Source organism: Argiope bruennichi, chromosome 10 (genome assembly GCF_947563725.1).
Source record: "Argiope bruennichi chromosome 10, qqArgBrue1.1, whole genome shotgun sequence".
Taxonomy (NCBI): Eukaryota; Metazoa; Arthropoda; class Arachnida; order Araneae; family Araneidae; genus Argiope; species Argiope bruennichi.
In genome coordinates, this window is record NC_079160.1 from 124,562,121 (window position 1) to 124,575,078 (window position 12,958).

The window sequence follows — 12,958 nt, forward strand, 5'->3', positions numbered from 1 at the left end:
TCCCTAAATAATAGAAGCACAAATAACTGATAAACATACTGCTTTTTCTACTTTAAACTTAGTAAATTACCTTGCTAAAGGTTTTAAAAGAAATAATTTTGTCATAAAAACAGCTACATGCCTTCAAAAAGTTAATTTATGTGTGGTGTCGTACCTATTTTCTTTTCTTTTCGCGTTTGCATTGTCTAAAAAATCTAGCTATCTAAATTTATTGCCAATTACATAAATTTATTAACTCACTTTAAAGATTACACCTTTCTCTAAGTAGTAATTTACAAAACGTTTTTTGGTTTCTATAAAATTGTTCACTTGTCATTATTTTATTCTGGAGTAAAGGTAATACAAGAAGGTGAGTACAAAAGGGTAATAAGCGCTTTTGTACTCATCAATAGTATGAATTTTGTTTGTAAATTTATTTCCTCCCTTTCATTTTTTCATAAGTGAATCTGTTTCGATTCTCTCTAATTGCCTGCTTTATTCAAGTTATTTTTATAGCAAATTACAGAACCTTAAGAAACTTTACAGAGTATTATTCCTCCGAAATACATATAATCACTTTGTTTCATGAAGCCAGATGAATTCAAAAGGTTTGTGAAGATTATATGAAAAATTTATGATAATAGGATAAAAGTACCACTACTTTTAACGATTATTATAAAACTTTAATAGTTCCTAAATTATCTCCTTTGAAAGCAGTATTCGAACGTGGTGAACGTTTTTACATATTTCTATAAAAATAGTTAACTAATAAATAAAAAAAAATAACTTAATTTCTTTACATGAATGAAATCAAAACAATATCTAAATATTTAAAATAATTGGCACTATTACTCAGAACTCTATCAAAAATGATAAAAAAGAATTAAAAAATATGCCTTGCTCCTATCTTCCTGGCAGCAACGTGAAAAGGATATTCACACTTCCATCCTTCGTGGATCGATATATGTGCAGAGAATCGGGCAACGATCACTTTTTACACCTTCTGCCATATATGCAGAGAAGAAATACTCTGCATCCCTCTGAGTAAATTATCATTCAAGTAATAAGGATCAACCATTCGGTTGGTGAAGTGGAACGGTGCTTTCATAAATTATTGTTCCCATCTGATACGTTTTCTACAAGACTTTTGGGAAGAAAAAATACGACTCCATCCAAAAATGTGGTACATATTTTAATATTATTTTGTCCGAATATATAATGTGTACTTAGAAGTTGCAATTTAAATGAAGTAGGTTAAATTTAGTGAAAGTATATACTTAATGATAGCGTATTCAAGATTATTTTTTCTGAAGTGGGATTTGGCTTCTTCCAAGGCATTCTGGGAACACGTTATGTTTATTAATATGATTAAAATTAATATTTATTTGTTTATTAGTATAAGAATTGAATGAGAATTTTCTCCTCGAGTCAACATACTGAACTTCTTCCATATTTGTAATGTTACAGAAACGCTATCAACAGTTTGCCTAATTCTTTATACATGTTTTGAACAGATTCAATGAGCTCATTACTCGTATTTGGAAAAGTTTTATTCTACAAATATTTTATACAACTGGAGAATCTTATATCTAGGATGTTTGGAGATTACTTGATGAGTACCATTCAAATAGAATAGACCAACCTCTTTCTGAACCTCCAGCAAAATGATCTTCAATATTATTCTAGGAAGGAGGCTTTGTGTTACCTAGTTGCACCTATATAGCATTTTTTTCGCATTACTAATGAGAAATTAAAAGTTAATTTCTAAAATTACATTCTCTAGGATTATATAGAGACCTTTCTCTAATTGTAATAATATTTACAATGCACCACTGCCAGTTCATTACTTTGGTTTGGCATTCCTTCTTTACAACCAAATATTAATTTCCTGAAAATCTTTCATTTTCTTATAATGACGGGTATTAATTTATTTTGCACGAAGCACGATATTTCATTGATTTTAAAAGAACGCATGATAAATGAAATCTGTTATTTTTTTTTAAAATTGTAACAACTGCACTGCTAAACTTCTTCAATAGTTTTCAATATATTAAAATGTATACCATATTTTTGGATTAAGAATGTATAAAGTACTGATACTATTTCTTGCGTTTTATTTAATATATTTTTTAAAAGAAAAAAGTTAGGGGGAGAGAAGAATTACCAAATCCTTAGAAATAACAAAAAATTATCATCAAAATTTGAAATTTATCAAAAAAAATTAGATCAAACGTATACATAGGTAGCATTTAAAAAAAAAGAAGTTTTAAGGAAAATGAATTGTCATAAATACATCAAAAACTTTATTTCCTCACTTCTTTCAATTCTCCTCTTTATCTAATCAAACCTTTATTCCAAATTTAGAAAAATATATTAATATAAGAGTAGAAGTACTGAGAAACTCATATCTGTTTTTGAACTTTTCCCTTATCTAAATTCTATTTCTATTATTCTTCCGTTCCTTTCTTTTTTATTTATACAAAAGAATATGATAGGTGTTATTTATGAAATATTAAACAGCATGCCAAACATCTGTTAAAAATATTTACATTTATTTTTGAATCGGTAGATTTTTAGCAGATTTTTAATTTTCGGAAAGAAAATTTATAGTTTTTTTTTTTTTTACTTCTTGACGTGAAATACTCCTTTCTGTAAAAAAAGGCCTTTGCTGGTAGACTGGTAGAATTTAAAATATGAATTGCGTTTCATTAAAAAAAGTAAATCTATCGAAATTTTTTAGAACCATACGGTTCAAATTTTTTTAAAATCTATATCTAATTATTTTATTTTATTATTAATTGTAATAGGAACATGCGTTTTATCATTGCATTATTTATGTATTTTTTCTAATTTAAATAATCTAATAGCTCTATAAAACTTTTAAAAAAAGCTAGATCAAAAGAGTATTTTCATTTTACACTTATTTATGTCCAGTCACGAATATTTAAGAAATAATTTTATTCTTTTTTTTTTCCGGAAATAAAAAGTGCTCTTGAAGGGTCGATTGAAAAAGTTTGATATTGAAAAGCGCATTCAACTTCTTTTCTTTCGCTCGAACTGTCTATCAAAATATTGCAAAGTGCAGCTTACTTCTGTTAAAATAGCATTTTTGTATTTGAGAAATGTGAAATATGAAGTTTTTCCTTCAATTCAAGAAATGTCTACTTTCCCTGTTGCAGAGAAAAAATATTTTATGGTTCAATTGTTCGTTCTATCACATTGGTTTTTTTTTTTTTTTTTTTTTTTTTTTGCAACTTCAAAGAAGTCTTTTTGATTCCATTTCACTGAATAAAATTTTTCTTATAATGAATCTTTTTAATCTTTTCTCAGTGCTCCAACCAATGGATAAGATTCTTTTTGAAACATCCTGCTTTCAATGCATTTTTCCCGTTGTTTTTATAGTTATCTATGCTATAGAAGCTGACACGGTTTTTCACAGTAGCAGTTTTGCATCTTTTGAAAAGTGTAGACTCCTAAAATTATCCTTTTATTCGAATTTTAGCCTAATAAATTTATTTGGGCCGAATAGGCACATTTTAAAATCTATATTTAGAACGCCATTCCTTACTCCAGTCATTTTAATTGGATTCATACCAACGACGATCATGGTGTATGGAGGGTGATTTTTTCGAACGAGTTCGTAGAAATGAGTCATCGATATCAAAATATCGAAGGGATAGGATGAAACAGTCATTTAACTCTAATTCCCAAACTACTGAAATAAAAATCATGCAAGTCAATCAAACAATCGACTCGTCATAATGAGCAACTTTCGTGCAATTGCTTTCGATATTTACTATTTAGTAGTTTAAAATTAATTACCTTTCTCGCAGACAAAAGCGCGAAAGGCCTCATAGTGGAGCCTTAGCTGCAGGGCTCCAGTTCTAAAATTCGATAAAGTGGAAGATCTTCTGTAGCAAAATAATTTCTAACTTTCAGTCGTGTGTCTCTAAATTGAGAGTTTTCCATGTTTTAAGTCATCAGATCTTCTACAAATATGTTCCTTGAAGTTTTGAGATCGTCTTTTCATAAATTAAATGCACGAATAAGTCTCTTACATTAACAACGTAACTATTTTTTATATTTAAACTGATTTGTTTCATGTTAGTAATCATTTAATACATTTTTAATTCACCTCCACGAGTGGCAGAGATACGAAATGAAGTATTTCGGATGTCATCGAAGGCAAGAGATTTAAAAAAAAATATTTTCAGAACTTACTTATCAGTTAATATATAAATTTATTTACATTTCAATTCTATACTAGCTGCACCATCTGGCTGTGAGTTTGATTTTAGGTAGACATAAAAAAAAGGGCATTCCAATGCAGTTAAAAAATTCATTTTTGTTTCTTTTCTCTTTCACATACACACACATATTCATGTTTATTATTATAACTTTGGAGAACAGCTGGGTCGCTGTGTTCATGGTAGTTAAAATGCTCAATTAAATATTTTATAAAAATTGGTCTATTAATTACTTTCTTCGGCAAAATATATTTAAGTTCCAAATTTTGATAGTCATATAACTCACGCTTTTATAGATACTATATCCCATTCCGTTAAGAGTACTACGGATTTCTCTAATTTTCGATCAATTCTCGCAAAATTAGAACTTTGAAGTACAAAAGATGTGACAATTTAATCATAAAAGATTTTTTGCTTAAATTAAACATTTTTTTTAAATATGAGAATAGAAAATAAATTCATTCGGTACTGAAGTCTTATTTGAACTAAAGAATATTTTTTTATGATTTATGCAAAATCTCAAAGAATTCTTCAGTAAAAATTTCTCTTATTCAACATAAAATTCAGTTTTTAGCTTTAATTTCAAAAGGATTAATTTCATCAATCTTGTAGAAAGTACAATCACTGATTTGCATGGCATCTTAAAGTTGTTCAAAGAATTAATCTACGATCTCGCAATTTTATAAGCTAGTCATATTCAAATTTTCGCAACTCCCCCATTTTTAGTCGCAATAGAATGGACCTTTCGTTTTATTTAAAATCATAGGGTCTCCAAGTCATTTCACTAATTAGGACCAAAAAAACGTGGATCTATAAAAACAATAAAATTTTTAATTCATCAGTACATAGATAGAAAAAAAAAATTTTATTTTGACTTTCTTGAATGCGATGTCATGCAAAGAGAAAATATTATAATCGTCAAGAATTTCAAACTCTAGAGTTTGACAGATCTTCAAGAAAAACACATTTTTGGAAATATAACTGCCTGTTTCTCTGTTTATACGTCTCAAAACTTGATAAAAAATAGTTTTGAGAAAGATGGATGGAATTCAGTATATGGACTTAAAACCACATTTGTAGAATTTTATACGATTTGGAACGTAATCCAGGCAGATGAAACCTGCCATTCCAGCTATCCCGAGAGCAAATGAGCTCAATAACTACAAAACATAAAGGACTAGATGTATAAAATTTGGTACACATATATAGCATCTAAAAATGTAACTTCTAATAAGATTTAGAGTCAAATCTTTCAAAGAGTTGACCGTCTATCTCTATGTATTTTTGTATGCATTTGAACGCAATAATTCTTGAATAAAGTGATTTAAATGAAATTCGGTATGCGATCTCGCGAATACAATTGTACTTTTGTGTCTCATTTTATTTAAAATTCGTCAAAAGAAAAGCTTCGAAAATAAATCTTCCCACATTATATTCAGTACAAATATTAGATTCACCGCAATGATAGACATTTCCTTATTAAAATTTGCCAAGGACATGCAAGTTATTTATGGTCCTGCTTAAGGTGCACGTAGTTATGCAGGGTGAGAGAAATACCAGCTTTATTAGAGAACGCGTGAGTATGTTTTGCAGTGACCACTGTCTGTGCTTGTTAAGTTGTCTGGTATTTCTAATAATCTGATATATATAAGCCCACAGCCCTAGAAGTATCTTTTTCTGAATTTTCCACATTGAGATGAAATATTCGACCTATAGTGAACTTTTGAGAAATGTTTAATGATATACATATCGCTCGAATTATATATAGAAAGTATGCATAAATGTTTAGACGTTAAAAATGCAGAAACTGATGTTTACGAACTGATAATTGGTTTCCTATCAAAAAAAATTCAAGATCATGAAAAAAATTTAAAAGGATATCTGCGCAGTCTTTTAATAGACGAAATAAAAAAATCTTTATTTAAAAATCTTTTCACGCTTGAGTAGCCTCTTAGCCGTTGCAGTTCCAGTGAACTGCACCGTTGCCCGGGGAACACCACGAGGAGGTGGGCTACTCTCGTTCCCCACCCGACAACCCTCCCTTCATCGCTGCAGCCACAGAAAGTTTTTTTTTTTAAATAATGGCATTGAGATGTTGATAACATGCTTGTTTCTTAACTTTATATGATAGCCGACGACAGTTTTTGATGTTGAAAATGACATTAAGCAGCTCCCAGAACCACGTGACAGTTTTTGAATCAGCCTCCGGAGCAATCTTTGAATATTTCGCAACAGAAAATTTATGGATCAGTCATAAACAGTAGTCTGAGACAGTCTGGATCTTAAACTGACTATAGCCACTGTCGGTATTCCACCGGCAACTCCAGAGCCAAGCAAAGTTGATAGATGGCATATGACTCCACAACTGGGACACCGATGGGAGCCAATCGGGCCGGCAAGTTCAATCCACAACACATCTTATAAATCATGTATGATTTCACTACTGGAACATCAGCTTTCTGGACTTGAGTAGAAGCCAGTTCAGCTGGAATGTCCAATGCCTGGCAAAATCGAAACACGGCATACGAGCGCACCACGGCAACTCGTGGTTCAGGCGGTTGAGATGGTACTACTGCATTTGAACTCAAATCAGGATCAGAAGCAAAATCCCCAGAAGATGGTAAACGGGGAAATAGGGAATATTTTATCAATTCCCAAATAGTCACAAAAACGATGAGTCCACCGACGGCCGTAGCCACAGTGAAACAGTCAAGAAACGCACTAAGCATTGCTCAGAAGAAGAAAAAGTCGCACAACAATCGATTGCAGAACAGTAAATGAATTTTAGTAGAAAGCAATAGTGTATGCTTTCATTGTTCCTTCTGCTGCATTGTTTGCAATTTGTAATTTTGTTGAGTTTTTAAACAGTTACAATGCTGTTCACAAAAATAACAAAAGTAACTGTTGAAATAGTTTTAGTTCGATAATAATTGAAATGCGACGATAATTATTACCATCTTAACAATCGAATAAATGACAATAACCACGTTCAGGAATTTCGTTGGGGGCAACAAGAGAAATATATTATCTAAATGAATTATATGATATAAATATAAATTTTTATTGCAAGTATGATTAGTTATTAGAGTTTTTATGGGAAGTTTATCCAATTTATCGACAACGCGACTAAAAAATGAAAATAACACTTCTATTTCACTTAATATAAGTAGGAATTTAAACCTCTTTCCCTAATATTCAGATGGACATATGAAATACAATTGAAATAATTGAAAAATAATGACATATTTTGTAAATTTTAATAAAGAAACTAGTATATCTTTAGTAATAAATTTTTTCATAGTGCAATAACTTCTTACAACTGAAATAAAGCTTAACTTTTACCTGAATTTTTTTTTCGATTTTACCGTATACAGAGAGTCTCTAAAAATTAAAAGTAACATTATTCCTTATATATTGCAGTTATATATGCATACCTGCAGATGCGAAATTTCTTGAAATAAGTTACTCAAACGACTTAAAATATTTTTTTTTCTAAAAAAAAAAAAAAAAAATCGATTTTTTTTTAACAAAATTTTCCCCTTTTAAAAATGTCGAAGAGTAAAGCATTTTCCCTCAATTCATCGACAAGGAGACATATTTCCACGTTACTGTCTGTAAAATTTGCCCAGATATTAAAAGGCAAATGTATTGATTTGCATCATCTGTCCATACATCTGATCAGTTTTTGAGCGAGACTTTTGAAGGTTAAGAATTAATAAGCTTGGCTTCCAGAGTCCTGTACCATTTTTTTTCTCTTAATTCTGGAACTAACAGTTGCATTGAAACCCTGACTTGCATTGAATCTGTATAGCCGAGTTACTTTTATTAGCAAATTGAACAGATTCATTCACACACGTTCATTTTTATTACTATATGGTTTATTTTCCTAGATTTTTTTTAAAAAAATCCAAATGATTTCACATTATATCATTTGCAATCTATTCAATTTTTATTTAAATTTTTGTAAATTAAAGTATCAGAATCCTTTATATATGTGTCTCATTTATTTTGATTTTACATTCTCGTATACGAAGTACAAAGAAAGAGAAGGAAAGATAATCGTAAAAAATATTTGAACTCCAATTATCCCTTTTCATATCTTTCCGAGTGCAACATATATATATATATATATATATATATATATATATAATTGTGTCTATTGTAAATAAAATCTGATTTAAATGTTATACCATATTTATCAACCCTTGACCATAGGTCGGTTTGTATTTCCACCTGCACGTTATTTAGTTGCAGTGATTTAAATAAGTGAAATTTGGTACGTGATCTGGTGACAGCCAATTGCAGTTCTATTTCAATTTTGGTTCCAATCGGTTGGACAAAGGTATTCCAAACATGTTCTATTTTTTTAAACTTATCTAGCGCTTTCAACTTGAATTATAAAATTCAGATTCCTGCCATTTCTTATAACTGCCTGTGCAAATTGGTACTTTATAGTTACACAGTATATTAATATCATAAAAATTTGCCCAAAAATTTTAAACGAAAGCAAAAATTAAAATCACATGGAATTCACTATCATAATTTACGGTGAAATAAAATGGTGCAAGGTAACATGGAATGAGAGAAATTAGGTGTAAAGACGGAGAGGGGAGTGTCTTCTCTTTACGGGGTTATTGAAAATAGGTCTAACCATTCGCAGATGTTTTCTGACAAGCTCATTATAACTCTCACCGTAAGGTGCGAAAAATTTCATGTAATATCCTACAATATTCGGAGTTCAATGCAGCCATTTTCCGTTTGGTAATAAGGTATGTATATTATTTAAATACATTTTCAAAAATCCATATATTTTGGAAATATTCAGTTTGACGATTCAAGTATTAATTTCCTTAAGATTCAGCAAATCAAAATTCATACATCACCTCAAGGTCGATCTTTCTACCTATTTCAAAAATTATACCTGAACATAAAAGAAAATTCCCAGAAGAAAAAAAAATCAAATAAAATTCCAATATCGTTTATGTTAAGTTACTTTGTTTTAGTAGCAAAGTTAGATTAAAATGGAAAAAAAATGCTTAATTCAGAAAAAAAAATGTTTATATATATATATATATATCATATATGGTTAACTTTTGGTTTTGGGGAAAGGAGCATAAAATGAATTACTTATTAGCTAATAAATAAGAAAATTTGCCTTTTCATTTGCATTCCACAATCATTCAGAAGAATTGGTTGCACGATTTTGATCAGAAAATATGCACGTAGTGGTATCGCTTTGTCACATTGTAATTTAAAATTTTAATTATATAAATTAGCTTTTAATTATACATTTCTATTTTCTTTTTTTATTCTGATAAAGACATACAATTCACCGTTAATTGTTAGGAAAGCTATATCTCTATAATAAAGCCATCGGGTCAGAAAATATGACTCGTTTTAAGCATTTACATTTATGTATGTACATTTATGAAAACCATAACTCAAATTCAGAGCTCTACTCCGAAATATTTTGACATGACAGTGTTTTAGATTTGATTGTCTTATCTTTACAAAAGCTGTCCATATTTATAGAAATGGACAAAATGAACTCAGCTGAATCATTACTTTACGGTTGTTTGAGAAAGTATATCTTTATTAAATCAAAAATATTACATTCAATAAAAAAATACATGTTAATGTATTTAACATAAAAAATAGGTTTTTTTTCCTAAATTCGTTTGATCATTTTCTTCCTTTAGAATACATTATACTATAAAATGTTTACATACATTTTAGGATTTATTCTTCCGAATTTCTCCATAAAGGCTGAACGAATTGCCTTTGAACTTTGCCCATATAAGCACGTGTTTAAAGTCACATTTTACAATTAATATTCACATTTTGATCCATCCAAAGTCCACGAGAAAAAAATTCTTTTACACCATCTTTCTCAAGAAGCCGAAAATGATACGCAATCTTTATAGAAGAATTTGCTTAATGTGGGCAATTCTAAGTTTCTCAAAAATATACAGTTTTTTTTAAAAAAATTAAATAATTTTTGCCTTTTTTTAATCAAACTACTCAGAAATTTACAATTTCTGACAATAATTTGTCGAAGCATTATATTAAAAATCGAAACAAATACTTTTTACATTCAAAGAAATATGTGGGTTTATAGTAATTAGATTTCGATTGCGTGTGTGCAAAACACAGCATATTTTTTTCTTTTGCGATTTGCAACCAGATATGAAATGTACTTATAAAAAAATTTCAATTGAATACCGTTAGGATTTAAAACTAGCACTTTATTGGCACTGCAGCAAGCTGTTGAATTTTAATTGCTTTCTAAGAGAAGAAAAAGTGATGAGACTTTTCTAAAATTATTTCTTAAATTTGAATCTTCGAATAGATATTTTCAATTTTATAGAGGTTAAAATATGTTAACTATTCTTGCATATTAATAAAATAATTACGCAGTTCCAGTAAATTAAATATTATAAATAACAATAAATATTATTCCATTATTCACATTATTTTGCAAATATTACAATTGTAAAACTATATAATTTAATATATGTTGTAAATCCTATATAACTAAAAGAATCCGGATGCCTTTATGTTTTGCTTATCTTTAAATGCCGTAATATGAAGTGGGACCTTATTTTGTAGCAATAACGGCTGCTACTGTAAAAAACGAATGCCCGTTAATTTTTGAAATGTTTCTGCAAGAATTACATGTTATTTTTGTGGAAAAGATCGTCTATGTTCTATATTATATAAACTTAGAGTATCTATCACACCTATTTTCCTTTATTTCTAATCTGTAATGTATTTGTGGAAAATTCTATTTTCATGCATATTATATCAAATGTCATACATTCAAAATGTTCATGTTATATGGCATACTTTAAAACTTTTATATCGATATATCAAAATGAAAATGGATTCGCTGTGAATATTGAATCTTTATTCACATATTGCGTTAATGTTTGGTTATTTTATTCAAAATTGCTTTTGCTAAGGACAGTAAATTGTGGTAATGGTAAGTTGTGTAAATAATTCTGTGGATATCACAACTTATTTTCTATTTCTGTTGGAAATAAATAAAGAACTAAGAGTTTTAATGTTGTTTTATAACGGAATCATCACATATCTGTATTATATTCTATGTGAGGAGTAATCTTTACTTATAAAAAATATAATTTATGTGCGACTCAAATTCCGATGACTTTCGTTTCCGAAGAAATCCCAGTTCCTTTTAAATCGGATAATTCAAATTCACTATACATCTTTCAGCGGGGCGACAGTACTCCATTTCATTCCTTAGCTCATCCATTTAGACCGGATTTTTCATGACAACTTCACTCCCCTCATTCTCGATGAATATTTTACTAACTTCAACAGCCGACTTTTCTTATAACAAAATTTTTGTAAATACGTTTATGAATACTATTGGAATAATTATAAGCCATTTTTAAATCCTAATTGTCATATTCATAGCATCATAATTTTGTGCCAATATTTCATATCTCGCAAAACCTTCCACAAATAAATTAATAAAATTTGGAATAAATTCTTAAAATATTTTTAAATCAACCAAAGGAAAAAAAACTATTAGGAAAACATAATTATTTAGAAAGCTAAAAGGATGAAATGGAAGAATTTTTTTTCTGAAATCATCATTTATTTTACTAAATAATAATTATTATCTGTAACACGCATTGCAATAGATAAAAGTGACATCTATAAAATATTCAATTTGTAGCATATATGTAAATCTTAACAAAGAAGATTCCAATGCTACAATTTTTTAAAATTAACTAGGAATTGATATGCAACATATTAAAATGAGTTCAATTTTGCAATAACAAAGTACATACACTTTTGTACCCACTGGTGAATGACTAGGATCGAGAATGTAAAGAATGTATGCAGTTTCTTGGGAAACAGTACAACGTCAATTGAGGTAATGAGATACGCAATATAAACCGGAGTGCGTAAGCTTCTACGCAGTTTAAGTACCCGGAGCTTTTACGAAGTCGTAGATGTTAAGCAGGAAGCACTACTGCACCCCTTGGCTGAGTGTAGAAGAGCTTCTTATCTTTATATTAATCCCGTACATGTGACTAGTCATACTGCTCGTTAATTGGGACGATGTTGATGACGTGGACAGATTCCGGTTACTCAGGACAAGTTACGAGCTCTACATCAGGTAGAGAAGGTTATATTCCAGTTCCATTAACAAAATTGTGGGGATAGGGGCGAGATAATTAAAAGTTTATGGTCAGACTGAGCTCTACTCGTGGAGCAAATTGCATGAAGATCTAGAGATTATGAGTGTTTGGGTTCTTCCCTCTGGAGATTTACAATTAGATCAGCAAACAGGTAATTGCAGGTAGATTAGACACTAAAGATGGGTAGCGACAGCACTGGGTGTCCGAATAAATTATTTTGGCTGATAAGATATATATAGGCACCTGGAAGACAGGAATAGTAGGAGGTAATGCATTGCTCTCTAAAAATCAATTCTGCGAGGATATAATCTCAGATTAACAGGAGGCAGGGATTAGCCTTTGTCTACTGGTTTCCTAAAAGCTTAGGTAGGTGCCAATTAGATTCGGGACCATAGAAAGTAATAGAATCAGCAGTATTGAAAAGATGGGATTACAAGTAGAGTTATCATAGAATAACTACTCCGGCCTGCCAGAAGGCACAAGAAGAAAACTTAAATGATCGGACCGCCGCAACAGCAACACTGGTGGGAACCGGGGTTGAGTCCTGAGGGCCATTAC